The following is a 12,872-nucleotide window of genomic DNA, read 5'->3' as shown; positions in this document are numbered from 1 at the left end:
ATGCAGCCGGTGGCGCCGGCGCCGGAGAAGCCGGCTTCGGATGATAAGGTTCGTCGAGAGGTTGCTTTGGACTCAACCCTATTTTAATGTTCTTTCAGATGAGCGACTCATCCAAAAAAAAATATCTTTCCTTTTTCTCTCTCTGTTGGTGCGAGCAGCAACTCGACGGGAAGGAGCTGGAACCGAAGTTGAAGAAGGACCAGAAGTTGAATACGGACTAGAAGTTGAAGAAGGATCAGAAGGTATGTGCGCTGGAACTTGGTGACTCAAAGACTAGGATTTTTCTTTAGAAATGGAGGAGGACCCCCGGCCTTTGCATCTAGACGATGCATGCAGCCACTCAAAGACTAGGATGTTAGCCCGAAATTGGTAATTGGCAACCAGTTTTCCTGATTCTTGGCCGACGTCAGAAACTCGCTGAATCATATACTGGATCAAACAGCTCGTTGTATGTGAATGTGTGGGGAAAGATCACTTATGGGCCAAGTTGCTCTACTTGCAGGCAAGAGAGAAGGAAGAGAAAAAGCTCAAGGCAAAGCAAAAGGAGGGGGCTAGGCTCCAGGTTGAAAGCATTTGTTACCGAATCTGTTACTTAGCGGGTTCCGAAGGTTTTGTGCTGATTTGGTTTTCTGCAGGCTCAAGCCGCTTCGGATGGACCGAAGAAAAGCGAGAGGAAACAAAGGAAGAAAGCCGTGGATGATGAAAATCCTGAGGATTTCGTTGATCCGGACACCCCTATTGGGCAGAAGAAATCAATGGCAACTCTAATGGCCAAGGCGCCAAGCAGTATAGCCCGAGCATAGTTGAGAAATCGTAAGATGCTACTATCCATTCTCAAACTTAGAATTCGTTCCACCAGTTACGCCTTGCTGAATTGCATGCCTTGATTTTTCGCAACGTTGGTGGTATGCCTGGTGGGAGTCTTCGGGATATTTTGGGGCAGATCCTGCTAGCACAAAACCACCCTTTGTCATAGTAAGTGACTCACATTCGTGAGGATTGGGCGATGTGTGGTGTGAGCTGATTTAAGAAACTGCATCTTGTGATAGTGTTTTTCCACAGACAACGGATGACATAAAAACGGATTTCCTTCAGCGATAGCGCTAAGTTGTATAATTTTCAGGTTCTGCCACCTCCGAATGTGACTGCAGCGCTTCATATAGGCCATGCACTTACGGCTGCTATAGAGGTATTCATCATCAACGCCTGCACAGACAGACAGACCTATGTGGCAATGGTTGTAATTTCCTTTCCTTCCAATAATGCAGGATGCTATGATACGTTGGCGGAGGATGTCTGGTTATAATGCTCTTTGGGTCCCTGGAGTGGACCACGCTGGCATTGCTACACAGGTCTGCACCTTGGAACTGATCCACTATCAGCTAAAATTGTCTTATACACTGCTTTATATAATTCGTGGCACTTCCTGTGCTTCAACTTCTGAAACAAACACTGCCAGTGTTTGTTGTTGACCACAGCCGTTAAAACAAATGCTGTCAATAGGGGTGTTAGTCCCCTATTAATATACACAATGTTTGTAATGTGAGCAGATATCTACTCCCTCCGTCCCAAAATATAAGAGCGTTTTTAACACTAGTGCCAAAATATAAGAGCGTTTTTAACACTACACTAGTGTAAAAAATGCTCTTATATTTTGGGACGGAGGGAGTAATAACCTGTTCTGTCTAGCAGGTTGTAGTGGAAAAGAAGCTGATGCGTGAAAGGAAGTTGACAAGGCATGACATAGGGCGTGACAAATTTATATCTGAAGTAAGCATCGGGTTTTCCTTAACACATTGTTATGTTTGCTATTGCCCTATGTTCTTTACTATTTGGATGATATAAAAGCTTTAATGTCACTGTTATACCATGGAATATCAACAATGTAGATTCAGTCTGTGTTCTGTATATTTTTTAAATTCACAATCAGCAGTGTCATGTGTAATGCGGCATCGATCGTAGTGAGCTTATTTCTTTGCCTACTTGGTGTATCCTCTTATCATCTTCTGTACAGGTCCTGGAATGGAAAGATCAGTACGGTGGTACCATATTGAATCAATTACATAGGCTTGGAGCCTCCCTTGATTGGTCCCGCGAGGTAAACTTCTTATTTTCTTTAGTTATAAAAAATAGTGAAAACAATGTATTATCTATAGTTCTAACTCCTAATAATGTCAACTTCGTTCGTCATTGCTTTACAATGGATGAGAAAAGATCAAAAGCTGTACCTGAAGCTTTTGTCAGGTTGTATAAAGATGGCCTTATTTATAGGTTAGTATCTTTTTTTTTTAGAATGAAGACGCACAAAGCGTCCGGCTTTAAATTAATAAAGCCCCAAGGCAACATGCACACAAGGTTCCATCCTTACAAACCAGATAGACATAAGTTCAGCGGGCTCAACGTCCCGGCAAAGGTAGAGTTCAAACTAAATAGATAGGCAATAACATAGCTCGCGGCAAAGCAGAACTAAACACAAAAAGACTCAAGCTTGCTGTCCTTGATGTCTTGATTTCGCCATGCACAACTTGATCTGCTCCATAATCTCGGTCATGCGGCCCTTGTCACATTGCTTCCCCAATGGCGCCCAAGCCTGTAAGAAAATGTGGCATTTGAAAAGTATCTCAGCTGGGTGAGCAGGGAACTTGTGTTCAATGGTAATTTTGTTCCGCACCGTCCAAATCGACCAAAGCATCACCCCTATGCTACGCCACACCACCCTCGCATTGGCACCCCTCTGTGCCGACAGCAAGTTGAGTAAATCGTCGCAAGTTTGCGGGTTCCAATTCTGCTTAAAGGTATCTCTAACCGCGCTCCACGCAAATCTAGCTAAACAGCACCTGAAGAAGACATGATTAGCGTCTTCCCCGAGGCCACAAATGGCGCATGTCCCGTTCGCCGACCCGTTCCGCTTGGCCACATTATCCGAGGTTGGAAGGCGATTACGGAACATTTGCCACATAAAGATCTTGATCTTGAGGGGAATGCCAGCCTTCCAAAGCCCCCTAGCCATGTCTAGCACATTCCCCTCCGCCAGCTTCTCGTATAAGGATTTCACCAAAAAATTTCGAGAAGCAGTTAGCCTCCAAGCTACCGCGTCATTTTCCTGGCTGAGGGTCCTCCTCTCGAGATCAGCCACGAGTGCATTCCAAGAAGCGGCCTCTCCTGCCTCCAGCGTCCTGAAGAAAGAGATCGCCGGAGGGTGCACTCGAAGGGCGTCAGCAACCATAATGTTAGTGTCTGTGGCCAGTTGGTAAAGCTCCGGGTGGGATTGCCACAACGGAGCTTGTAGGTCAGTATCCTCACCTTCCCTTGTTCCATGTGTTAAGCATTTGTCTTTTGCCTGTTAAGTAATGCTATGCTGCTTTACTTCTAAAATTTATATTCTTCATCATGTTTTTCAATTCCCAGCCTATTTTTTTCTTATGGATGTTTTGATCTTTTGCAGGGACTATCGCCTTGTAGATTGGGATTGCACGCTTCTAACTGCGATTTCTGACATAGAGGTCGGTTAAGCCTTTTATCTCTACAATATACAGTCTGATATTGCACGTCTGACTAATATCAATTTATTTGTTTGAATACGCTGTTTTATCAGGTTGATCATCTAGATCTTAAAGAAGAAACTATGCTGAATGTCCCTGGTTACAGCACACCAGTACAATTTGGTGTCTTGATTTCCTTTACGTATCCTCTTGAAGGAGGATTGGGTGAGATTATTGTTGCAACAACAAGAAGTGAAACTATGCTGGGTGATTCAGCAATAGCTGTTCATCCAGAGGATAAAAGATATAAGCATCGGCATGGAAGATATGCAATTCACCCCTTCCATGGCAGAAAACTAAAAATAATCTGCGATGCTGTGTTGGTGGATCCCACTTTTGGCACTGGGGCTGTCAAGCTGTGATATAATGCTGACTGACTTATATTTTTATCTCATTTTACCTAGTTGAAACTTGTGCATGCACTGGCCCCTCTTAACTTGTGTTGGTGTTTGCTTTTTATGCAGATTACACAAGCCCATGATACAAATGACTTTGAGGTTGGAAAGCGACATAACCTAGAGTTCATTAGTATTTTCACAGACGATGGGAAAATAAACAGCAATGGAGGCACACAATTTGAAGGAATGCCAAGATTTAATGCTCGGGTTGCTGTCATAGAAGCATTGAAGGCAAAGGTAGTACTGGATTCATATCATTCACATCAAAATATAGGTGATCTAGTCTTCAAAGAAAGGGTTGTTGGGGGTACTGCACTTGTTTAGTAGAAATTTGTCGCATGTCTACAAATCCTCTATTCTTAAATAGTTGTAACCTACTACCTAATTTCCCTACACATGCAACCCTTCCACATCAACAAATAATGCATGTATGCTAGTCATCAACCTGCGAGCTCACTACCTACTTGTCTTATGCATCCGGTCCTTCCACTTCAACAAATAATGCATGTTTACCACAACATCAGACTACCATCACATTATAATTAATCCTCACTGTTATCATGTCATCAGTCTAGCTATTTTCAAAAGTGTCACAGTGGCAACGCGCAGATTACCCTCTAGTTTTCATGAGTATAAGAGGGGACAAATAGTGAAATATCTTTAACTTTGTAGTAATATTTCCTTTTCCTTTTTTTCTTTCATTTAATAGAAAGAGTACTCATAGTACTTGTGTTATCCATAAGAATTCATAAATTACATTATAAATGAAATGTGCACTTCTACTTTGGCTTGGCTGTCCTTTAAAACTTTGAGTGGTCTTAGTTTCTGTCTCTAGCTGATTTTCTTGAACCTCAAGCCTGTCCAAGGTCATGCTTTTGTGGTTGGGTATCCATAGTTAGTCATGCCATTTCTTGGAAGTCTTGTATGGATGTGGAATCCAGGGATAAATATATTAACTTTACTTGGTCGTTTTCCAATTTAGTAGTTTCTTTGTTATCATTTACAGTTTGTTTTCATTCGGATTTTGCTAAGTAATTCAGGACTAACAATGTTTTATTCTGCTTGACAAGAGCTTGTACAAGGACACGAAAAAGAACGAAATGAGTTTGGGCATTTGTTCAAGAAGTAATGATGTAGTGGAACCCATGATGAAACCTCAATGATTTGTTAATTGCAATACCATGGCAAAAGCAGGTCTTGATGCTGTAAGATCCAAAAAAATCGAGATTATTCCTCAGCAATATGAACAAGACTGGTACAGGTATATGTCTATCCTTTTTGCCTAGATGAGAAACATGCCACCTCTCGAAGATGCCATGCCAAAAAAAAATTATCAATCTATTATCGTTGTCCTTGGAGATGGCTTGAAAATATACGTGATTGGTGTGTCTCAAGGCAACTCTGGTGGGGCCATCATGTACCTGCGTGGTATCTGACACGTGAAGATGATCAAGTGACCGATCTGGGTCCCAACAATGAACGTTGGATAGTTGCAAGAAATGAAAGTGATGCGAACCTTGAGGCAAAGCAAAAGTATCCGGGGAAGAAATTCCAGTTAAATCAAGATCCTGATGTGTTGGATACGTGGTTTTCATCTGGTCTATTTGAAGGAAATATGCCCTAGAGACAATAATAAAGTTATTATTTATTTCCTTATATCATGATAAATGTTTATTATTAATGCTAGAGTTGTATTAACCGGAAACATAATACTTGTGTGAATACATAGACAAACAGAGTGTCACTAGTATGCCTCTACTTGACTAGCTCGTTGATCAAAGATGGTTATGTTTCCTAGCCATTGACATGAGTTGTCATTTGACTAACGGGATCACATCATTAGGAGAATGATGTGATTGACTTGACCCATTCCGTCAGCTTAGCACTCGATCGTTTAGTATGTTGCTATTGCTTTCTTCATGACTTATACATGTTCCTATGACTATGAGATTATGCAACTCCCGTTTACCGGAGGAACACTTTGTGTGCTACCAAACGTCACAACGTATCTGGGTGATTATAAAGGTGCTCTACAGGTGTCTCCGAAGGTACTTGTTGGGTTGGCGTATTTCGAGATTAGGATTTTTCACTCCGATTGTCGGAGAGGTATCTCTGGGCCCACTCGGTAATGCACATCACTTAAGCCTTGCAAGCATTGCAACTAATGAGTTAGTTGTGGGATGATGTATTACGGAACGAGTAAAGAGACTTGCCGGTAACGAGATTGAACTAGGTATTGAGATACCGACGATCGAATCTCGGGCAAGTAACATACCGATGACAAAGGAAACAATGTATGTTGTTATGCGGTCTGACCGATAAAGATCTTCGTAGAATATGTGGGAGCCAATATGAGCATCCAGGTTCCGCTATTGGTTATTGACCGGAGACGTGTCTCGGTCATGTGTAACACCCTGGATGTAACTTTCCATATTTGTAACTCCAACTCTTGCCATTTTCGGCTATGTGTTATGATATTCCCTCCATGGTTGGGTTTTTGTTTTTCGTTTTGCTTTTGTTCATGTCATGCATCTCATACCATGTCATCATGCACATCTCTTTTGCATACGTGTTCGTCTCATGCATCCGAGCATTTTCCCCGTTGTCCGTTTTGCAATCCGACACTCCCACATGCACCGGCGCGCCCCTCTTGTCTCTTTTCGTGAGCGGGTGTTAAACGTTCTCGGAATGGATCGAGGTTTGCCAAGTGGCCTTGGTACACCACCGGTAGACCACCTGTCAAGTTTCGTTCTATTTGGAGGTCGTTTGATGCTCCAACGGTTAACCGCGTAACCGCAAAGGCCTTTTGTGTGTTGCAGCAAAACACCCCTCCAAACAGCCCAATAACCCATCTAAGCCCCCTCCATGCTCTTGGTCGTTCGATCACGATCGTGTGGGCGAAAACCGCACTCCATTTGGAGTCTCCTAGCTCCCTCTACCTATAAATATGTGCACCCTCCTCCAAATTCGCGGTCTAACCCTAGCCTCTTCCTCCTCCCGCCGCCGGACGCGTCCACCCCGCCACCGGACACGTCCGCGCCGTCGCCCCGGCCAATCCCGCCTCGCCATGTCACCGCCGCCGGCCCCCTCTCTCTCCTCCATCGCCAGGGCCCAGATCCGGCCCGCGGGGCCCGAGTCGCCGCCGCCCGCGCTCGCGTCTTCGACCCTGCGCGCGCCTCCGCCTCCTCCCGCGCCCCGGGTCACCCGCCGCTCCGCCCTCCATCGCCGGCGCGCCCCGCTGCCGACCGCCACCCCGAGCCCGCTCCCTCCGCGCCGCCTCCCCGCGCGCCTCCCCGTCGCCCGCGCCGCCGTGCCTCGCCGCGCCCGTGGACGCCGCCGCCCGCGCCTTCCCCGGCCTCCTCCCTCGCTGACCCGAGCTCCGGCCATCTCCTTCAAACTCCGGTGGAGATCCGGTGGACCTCGAAGTCCGTGCCCGAAGAACCCTAGATCTGGGAAAAGGTTGACCCCAAAATTCTCCAGAGTTCATCACTTTCTGATGCCATGTTCATTACATCATATCTCCTTGCATACTACTCCGTTTTGCGTGCATGATATATCGAAATGTTCATCACAAGATGCTCTTCATTGTGTTCCATTGTGCCATGCTGGTTTGAGTTCATCCTGATGCCCAAATCTCTGGTGCAAGAGTGCTATATGATGTTTACTGCTGTTACTTATCAGAACTTGACGTTTTGTTATTTTTGTTGCATTTGATGTGTGCATCTTATGGGCATGATCTCCACAGGTGTTTTGATCTATGCCATGCCATCTTTACAGGGGTGTATGCCATGTATTTTTGTGATCTATGTGGTGACTAGCACAAGCATGCAAACTAGGCTTCGTGATGTTTCTGTTTTCAGGGACTTAGGATTTTGCTGTCTTTTACCTGCTGTTATTTTGTTGCCATGTATCCATGTGTCTACAGTGAGATCTATGCTTCTTTTGAGTATGTTCAGTAAGGATGTTTTGTGGATATAGTTGTGGTCTATCCATACATGCCTCTGTTTGCAATTATGGAGTACCCTAGCATGTCTTAAGCTTGCTCTACTTTTGCTATAAAATATTCTGGCAGATTGTTAACACGATATTCAATTTTGCTAAGGTTGTTGTAGTTGATCCATACATGCTATGAACTTGCTCTTGCCATGGTTAGCTTCATGAACATGCATCTTGCTGTAGGTATGCTTGTTTTGTCATGCATTGCTTTGTGAGGAGTGAATCGAGCTCACAAAGATGCCTTCATATTTCTGTTAATGCCATGCTCTGTTTTCCGCTGTCTGAAATCTGTTATCAAAACTTGTTATGTTTACATGGGTGCCATCATATCTTCTGTGCCTTTTTGGCTCATGATCACTAAGGGACTTTTGTTCTATGCATTTAGTAGATTCTGCCATGCCTTGTTTTGCTATGATAAGTTCCTGTAGCATGTTGATTGCTTGCTCTGAGCATTGCTACCTGATGCTGTTTCAGCCATGTTCAGTATTTTCACTAAGTCTGTGAAGCTGATATCTTTTGTACTTTTGCCATGCTTATTTTAACCTATTATATTGTGATCTAGCCGTAGCTCAGTGTTCATCTTTTGTCAAGCATCTCCTGTAGATCACTTCCATATGCTTTGTTGCTATGTTGGGGTGCTGTAGCATAGTTACTTGATGTATTCTAAGTGCTATCATGCTGTTAATCGCAGAATTATGTCATTCTTGTTTTGCTTGCCATTTGCAAACCGTGCATCTGTTTCCGGTGATCTTTATATCAATTTCGACCGAAATCATCTCATCTTTCCAGTGGCATACTTAGTGTGCCAAGTTTATGCCCTGTTCATCCTTTTTCTTCCGGAGCACGCATATGCATCGCATATCACATCTCGCATATCATGCATGTATTGCATCATGTTGCTTGTGCATTTCCCGTGATTGATTGTGGTTCCATTGCTTGTGTTCTTGCTGTGGGTAGAGCCGGGAGACGAGTTCGTGAATGAGGAACCTGTTGAGTATGCTTACGAGGATCAAGCTTTCGACAACTCTGGGAACCTTGCAGGCAAGATGACCATACCCTCGAAATCACTTCTATCTTTGCTTTGCTAGTTGTTCGCTCTTTTGCTATGCTGCGCTACCTACCACTTGTTATATCATGCCTCCCATATTGCCATGTCAAGCCCCTAACCATCCTTTCCTAGCAAACCGTTGTTTGGCTAAGTTACCGCTTTTGCTCAGCCCTCTTATAGCGTTGCTAGTTGCAGGTGAAGTTGAAGTTGGTTCCATGTTGGAACATGGATATTTTTGGAATATCACAATATCTCTTATTTAATTAATGCATCTATATATTTGGTAAAGGGTGGAAGGCTCGGCCTTATGCCTGGTGTTTTGTTCCACTCTTGCCGCCCTAGTTTCCGTCATACCGGTGTTATGTTTCTTGAATTTTTACGTCCCTTACGCGGTTGGGTGATTTATGGGACCCCCTTGACAGTTCGCCTTGAATAAAACTCCTCCAGCAAGGCCCAACCTTGGTTTTACCATTTGACCACCTACCACCTATACTTTTCCCTTGGGTTTTCGCGAGCCCGAGGGTCATCTTTATTTTAGACCCCCCCAGGCCAGAGCTCCTTCGAGTGTTGGTCCGAACCGAGCTGCCTGCGGGGCCACCTTGGGGAAACTTGAGGGCTGGTTTTACTCGTAGCTAGTCTCATCCGGTGTTGCCCTGAGAACGAGATATGTGCAGCTCCTATCGGGATTTGTCGGCACATCGGGCTGCTTTGCTGGTCTTGTTTTACCATTGTCGAAATGACTTGTAAACCGGGATTCCGAGACTGATCGGGTCTTCCCGGGAGAAGGTTTATCCTTCGTTGACCGTGAGAGCTTATAATGGGCTAAGTTGGGACACCCCTGCAGGGTATTATCTTTCGAAAGCCGTGCCCGCGGTTATGTGGCAGATGGGAATTTGTTAATGTCCGGTTGTAGAGAACTTGACACTTGACTTAATTAAAATACATCAACCGTGTGTGTAACCGTGATGGTCTCTTCTCGGCGGAGTCCGGGAAGTGAACACGGTTTGAGTTATGTATGAACGTAAGTAGTTTCAGGATCACTTCTTGATCATTTCTAACTTCGCGACCGTTGCGTTGCTTCTCTTCTCGCTCTCTTTTGCGTATGTTAGCCACCAGATGCTTAGTGCTTGCTGCAGCTCCACCTCATTACCCCATCCTTTCCTATAAGCTTAAATAGTCTTGATCTCGCGGGTGTGAGATTGCTGAGTCCTCTGGACTCACAGATTCTACCAAAACAGTTGCAGGTGCCGACGAAACCAGTGCAGATGACGCAACCGAGCTCAAGTGGGAGTTCGACGAGGAACGTGGTCATTACTATGTTTTGTTTCCCGATAATCAGTAGTGGAGCCCAATTGGGATGATCGGGGATCTAGCATTTGGGATTATCTTATTTTCATTTGGATTTGGCCGTAGTCGGTCTATGTGTGGATTTTGGATGATGTATGAATTAATTTATGTATTGTGTGAAGTGGCGATTGTAAGCCAACTCTCGTTATCCCATTCTTGTTCATTACATGGGATTGTGTGAAGATGACCCTTCTTGTGACAATACCTACAATGCGGTTATGCCTCTAAGTCGTGCCTCGACACGTAGGAGATATAGCTGCATCGTGGGCGTTACATCATGTCTGCATAGTTCTCGAACCCGTAGGGTCCGCACGCTTAAAGTTTCGATGACGGTTATATTATGAGTTTATGAGTTTTGATGTACCGAAGGTTGTTCGGAGTCCCGGACGTGATCACGGACATGACGAGGAGTCTCGAAATGGTCGAGACATGAAGATTGATATATTGGAAGCCTATATTTGGATATCAGAAGTGTTCCGGGTGAAATCGGGATTTTACCGGAGTACCGAGGGGTTACCGGAACCCCCCGGGGGCTTAATGGGCCATAGTGGGCCTTAGTGGAGAAGAGGAGAGGTGGCTAGGGCAGGGCCGCGTGCCCCTCCCTCTCTAGTCCGAATAGGACAAGGAGAGGGGGCCGACGCCGCCCCTTTCCTTCCTCTCTCCCTCCTCTTTCCCCCCTTCTTCTATTCCAACAAGGAAGGGAGGGAGTCCTACTCCCGGTGGGAGTAGGACTCCTCCTGGCACGGCTCCTCCTGGACGGCCACACCTCCTCCCTTGCTCCTTTATATACGGGGGCAGGGGGGCACCCTAGAGACACAACAATTGATTTGATCTTTTAGCCGTGTGCGGTGCCCCCCTCCACCATAGTCCACCTCGATAATACTGTAGCGGTGCTTAGGCGAAGCCCTGCGTCGGTAGAACACCATCATTGTCACCACGCCGTCGTGCTGACAAAACTCTCCCTCAACACTCGGCGGGATCGGAGTTCGAGGGACGTCATCGGGCTGAACGTGTGCTGAACTCGGAGGTGCCGTGCATTCGGTACTTGATCGGTCGGATCGTGAAGACGTACGACTACATCAACCGCGTTGTGCTAACGCTTCCGCTTTCGGTCTACGAGGGTACGTGGACAACACTCTCCCCTCTCGTTGCTATGCATCACCATGATCTTGCGAGTGTGTAGGAATTTTTTTGAAATTACTACGTTCCCCAACAGTGGTATCAGTGCCTGGTTTTATGCGTAGATGTCATATGCACGAGTAGAACACAAGTGAGTTGTGGGCGATATAAGTCATACTGCTTACCACCATGTCATACTTTGGTTCGGCGGTATTGTTTGATGAAGCGGCCTGGACCGGCATTACGCGTACGCTTACGCGAGACTGGTTCTACCGATGTGCTTTGCACACAGGTGGCTGGCGGGTGTCAGTTTCTCCAACTTTAGTTGAACCGAGTGTGGCTACGCCCGGTCCTTGCGAAGGTTAAAACAACACCAACTTGACAAACTATCGTTGTGGTTTTGATGCGTAGGTAAGAACGGTTCTTGCTAAGCCCGTAGCAGCCACGTAAAATTTGCAACAACAAAGTAGAGGACGTCTAACTTGTTTTTGCAGGGCATGTTGTGATGTGATATGGTCAAGACATGATGCTAAATTTTATTGTATGAGATGATCATGTTTTGTAACCGAGTTATCGGCAACTGGCAGGAGCCATATGGTTGTCACTTTATTGTATGCAATGCAATCGCCCTGTAATGCTTTACTTTATCACTAAGCGGTAGCGATAGTCATAGAAGCATAAGATTGGCGAGACGACAACAATGCTACGATGGAGATCAAGGTGTCGCGCCGGTGACGATGGTGATCATGACGGTGCTTCGGAGATGGAGATCACAAGTACAAGATGATGATGGCCATATCATATCACTTATTTTGATTGCATGTGATGTTTATCTTTGATGCATCTTATCTTGCTTTGATTGACGGTAGCATTATAAGATGATCTCTCACTAAATTTCAAGATAAAAGTGTTCTCCCTGAGTATGCACCGTTGCCAAAGTTCGGCGTGCCCAAACACCACGTGATGATCGGGTGTGATAAGCTCTACGTCCATCTACAATGGGTGCAAGCCAGTTTTGCACACGCAGAATACTCAGGTTAAACTTGACGAGCCTAGCATATGCAGATATGGCCTCGGAACACTGAGACCGAAAGGTCGAGCGTGAATCATATAGTAGATATGATCAACATAATGATGTTCACCATTGAAAGCTACTCCATTTCACGTGATGATCGGTTATGGTTTAGTTGATTTGGATCACGTGATCACTTAGAGGATTAGAGGGATATCTATCTAAGTGGGAGTTCTTAAGTAATATGATTAATTGAACTTAAATTTATCATGAACTTAGTACCTGATAGTATCTTGCTTGTCTATGTTGATTGTAGATAGATGGCCCGTGCTGTTGTTCCATTGAATTTTAATGCATTCCTTGAGAAAGCAAAGTTGAAAGATGATGGTAGCAATTACACGGACTGGGTC

At 45.1% G+C, this 12,872-nt stretch overlaps 1 pseudogene; it reads left to right on the top strand.

Moving 5' to 3' along the window:
• The window catches only part of LOC123120243 (valine--tRNA ligase, mitochondrial 1-like), a 118,557-nt pseudogene continuing 105,685 nt past the window's right edge, over nt 1-12,872 (top strand).

Source organism: Triticum aestivum, chromosome 5D (genome assembly GCF_018294505.1).
Source record: "Triticum aestivum cultivar Chinese Spring chromosome 5D, IWGSC CS RefSeq v2.1, whole genome shotgun sequence".
NCBI lineage: Eukaryota > Viridiplantae > Streptophyta > Magnoliopsida > Poales > Poaceae > Triticum > Triticum aestivum.
This window is presented reverse-complemented; position numbering and strand designations above follow the sequence as displayed.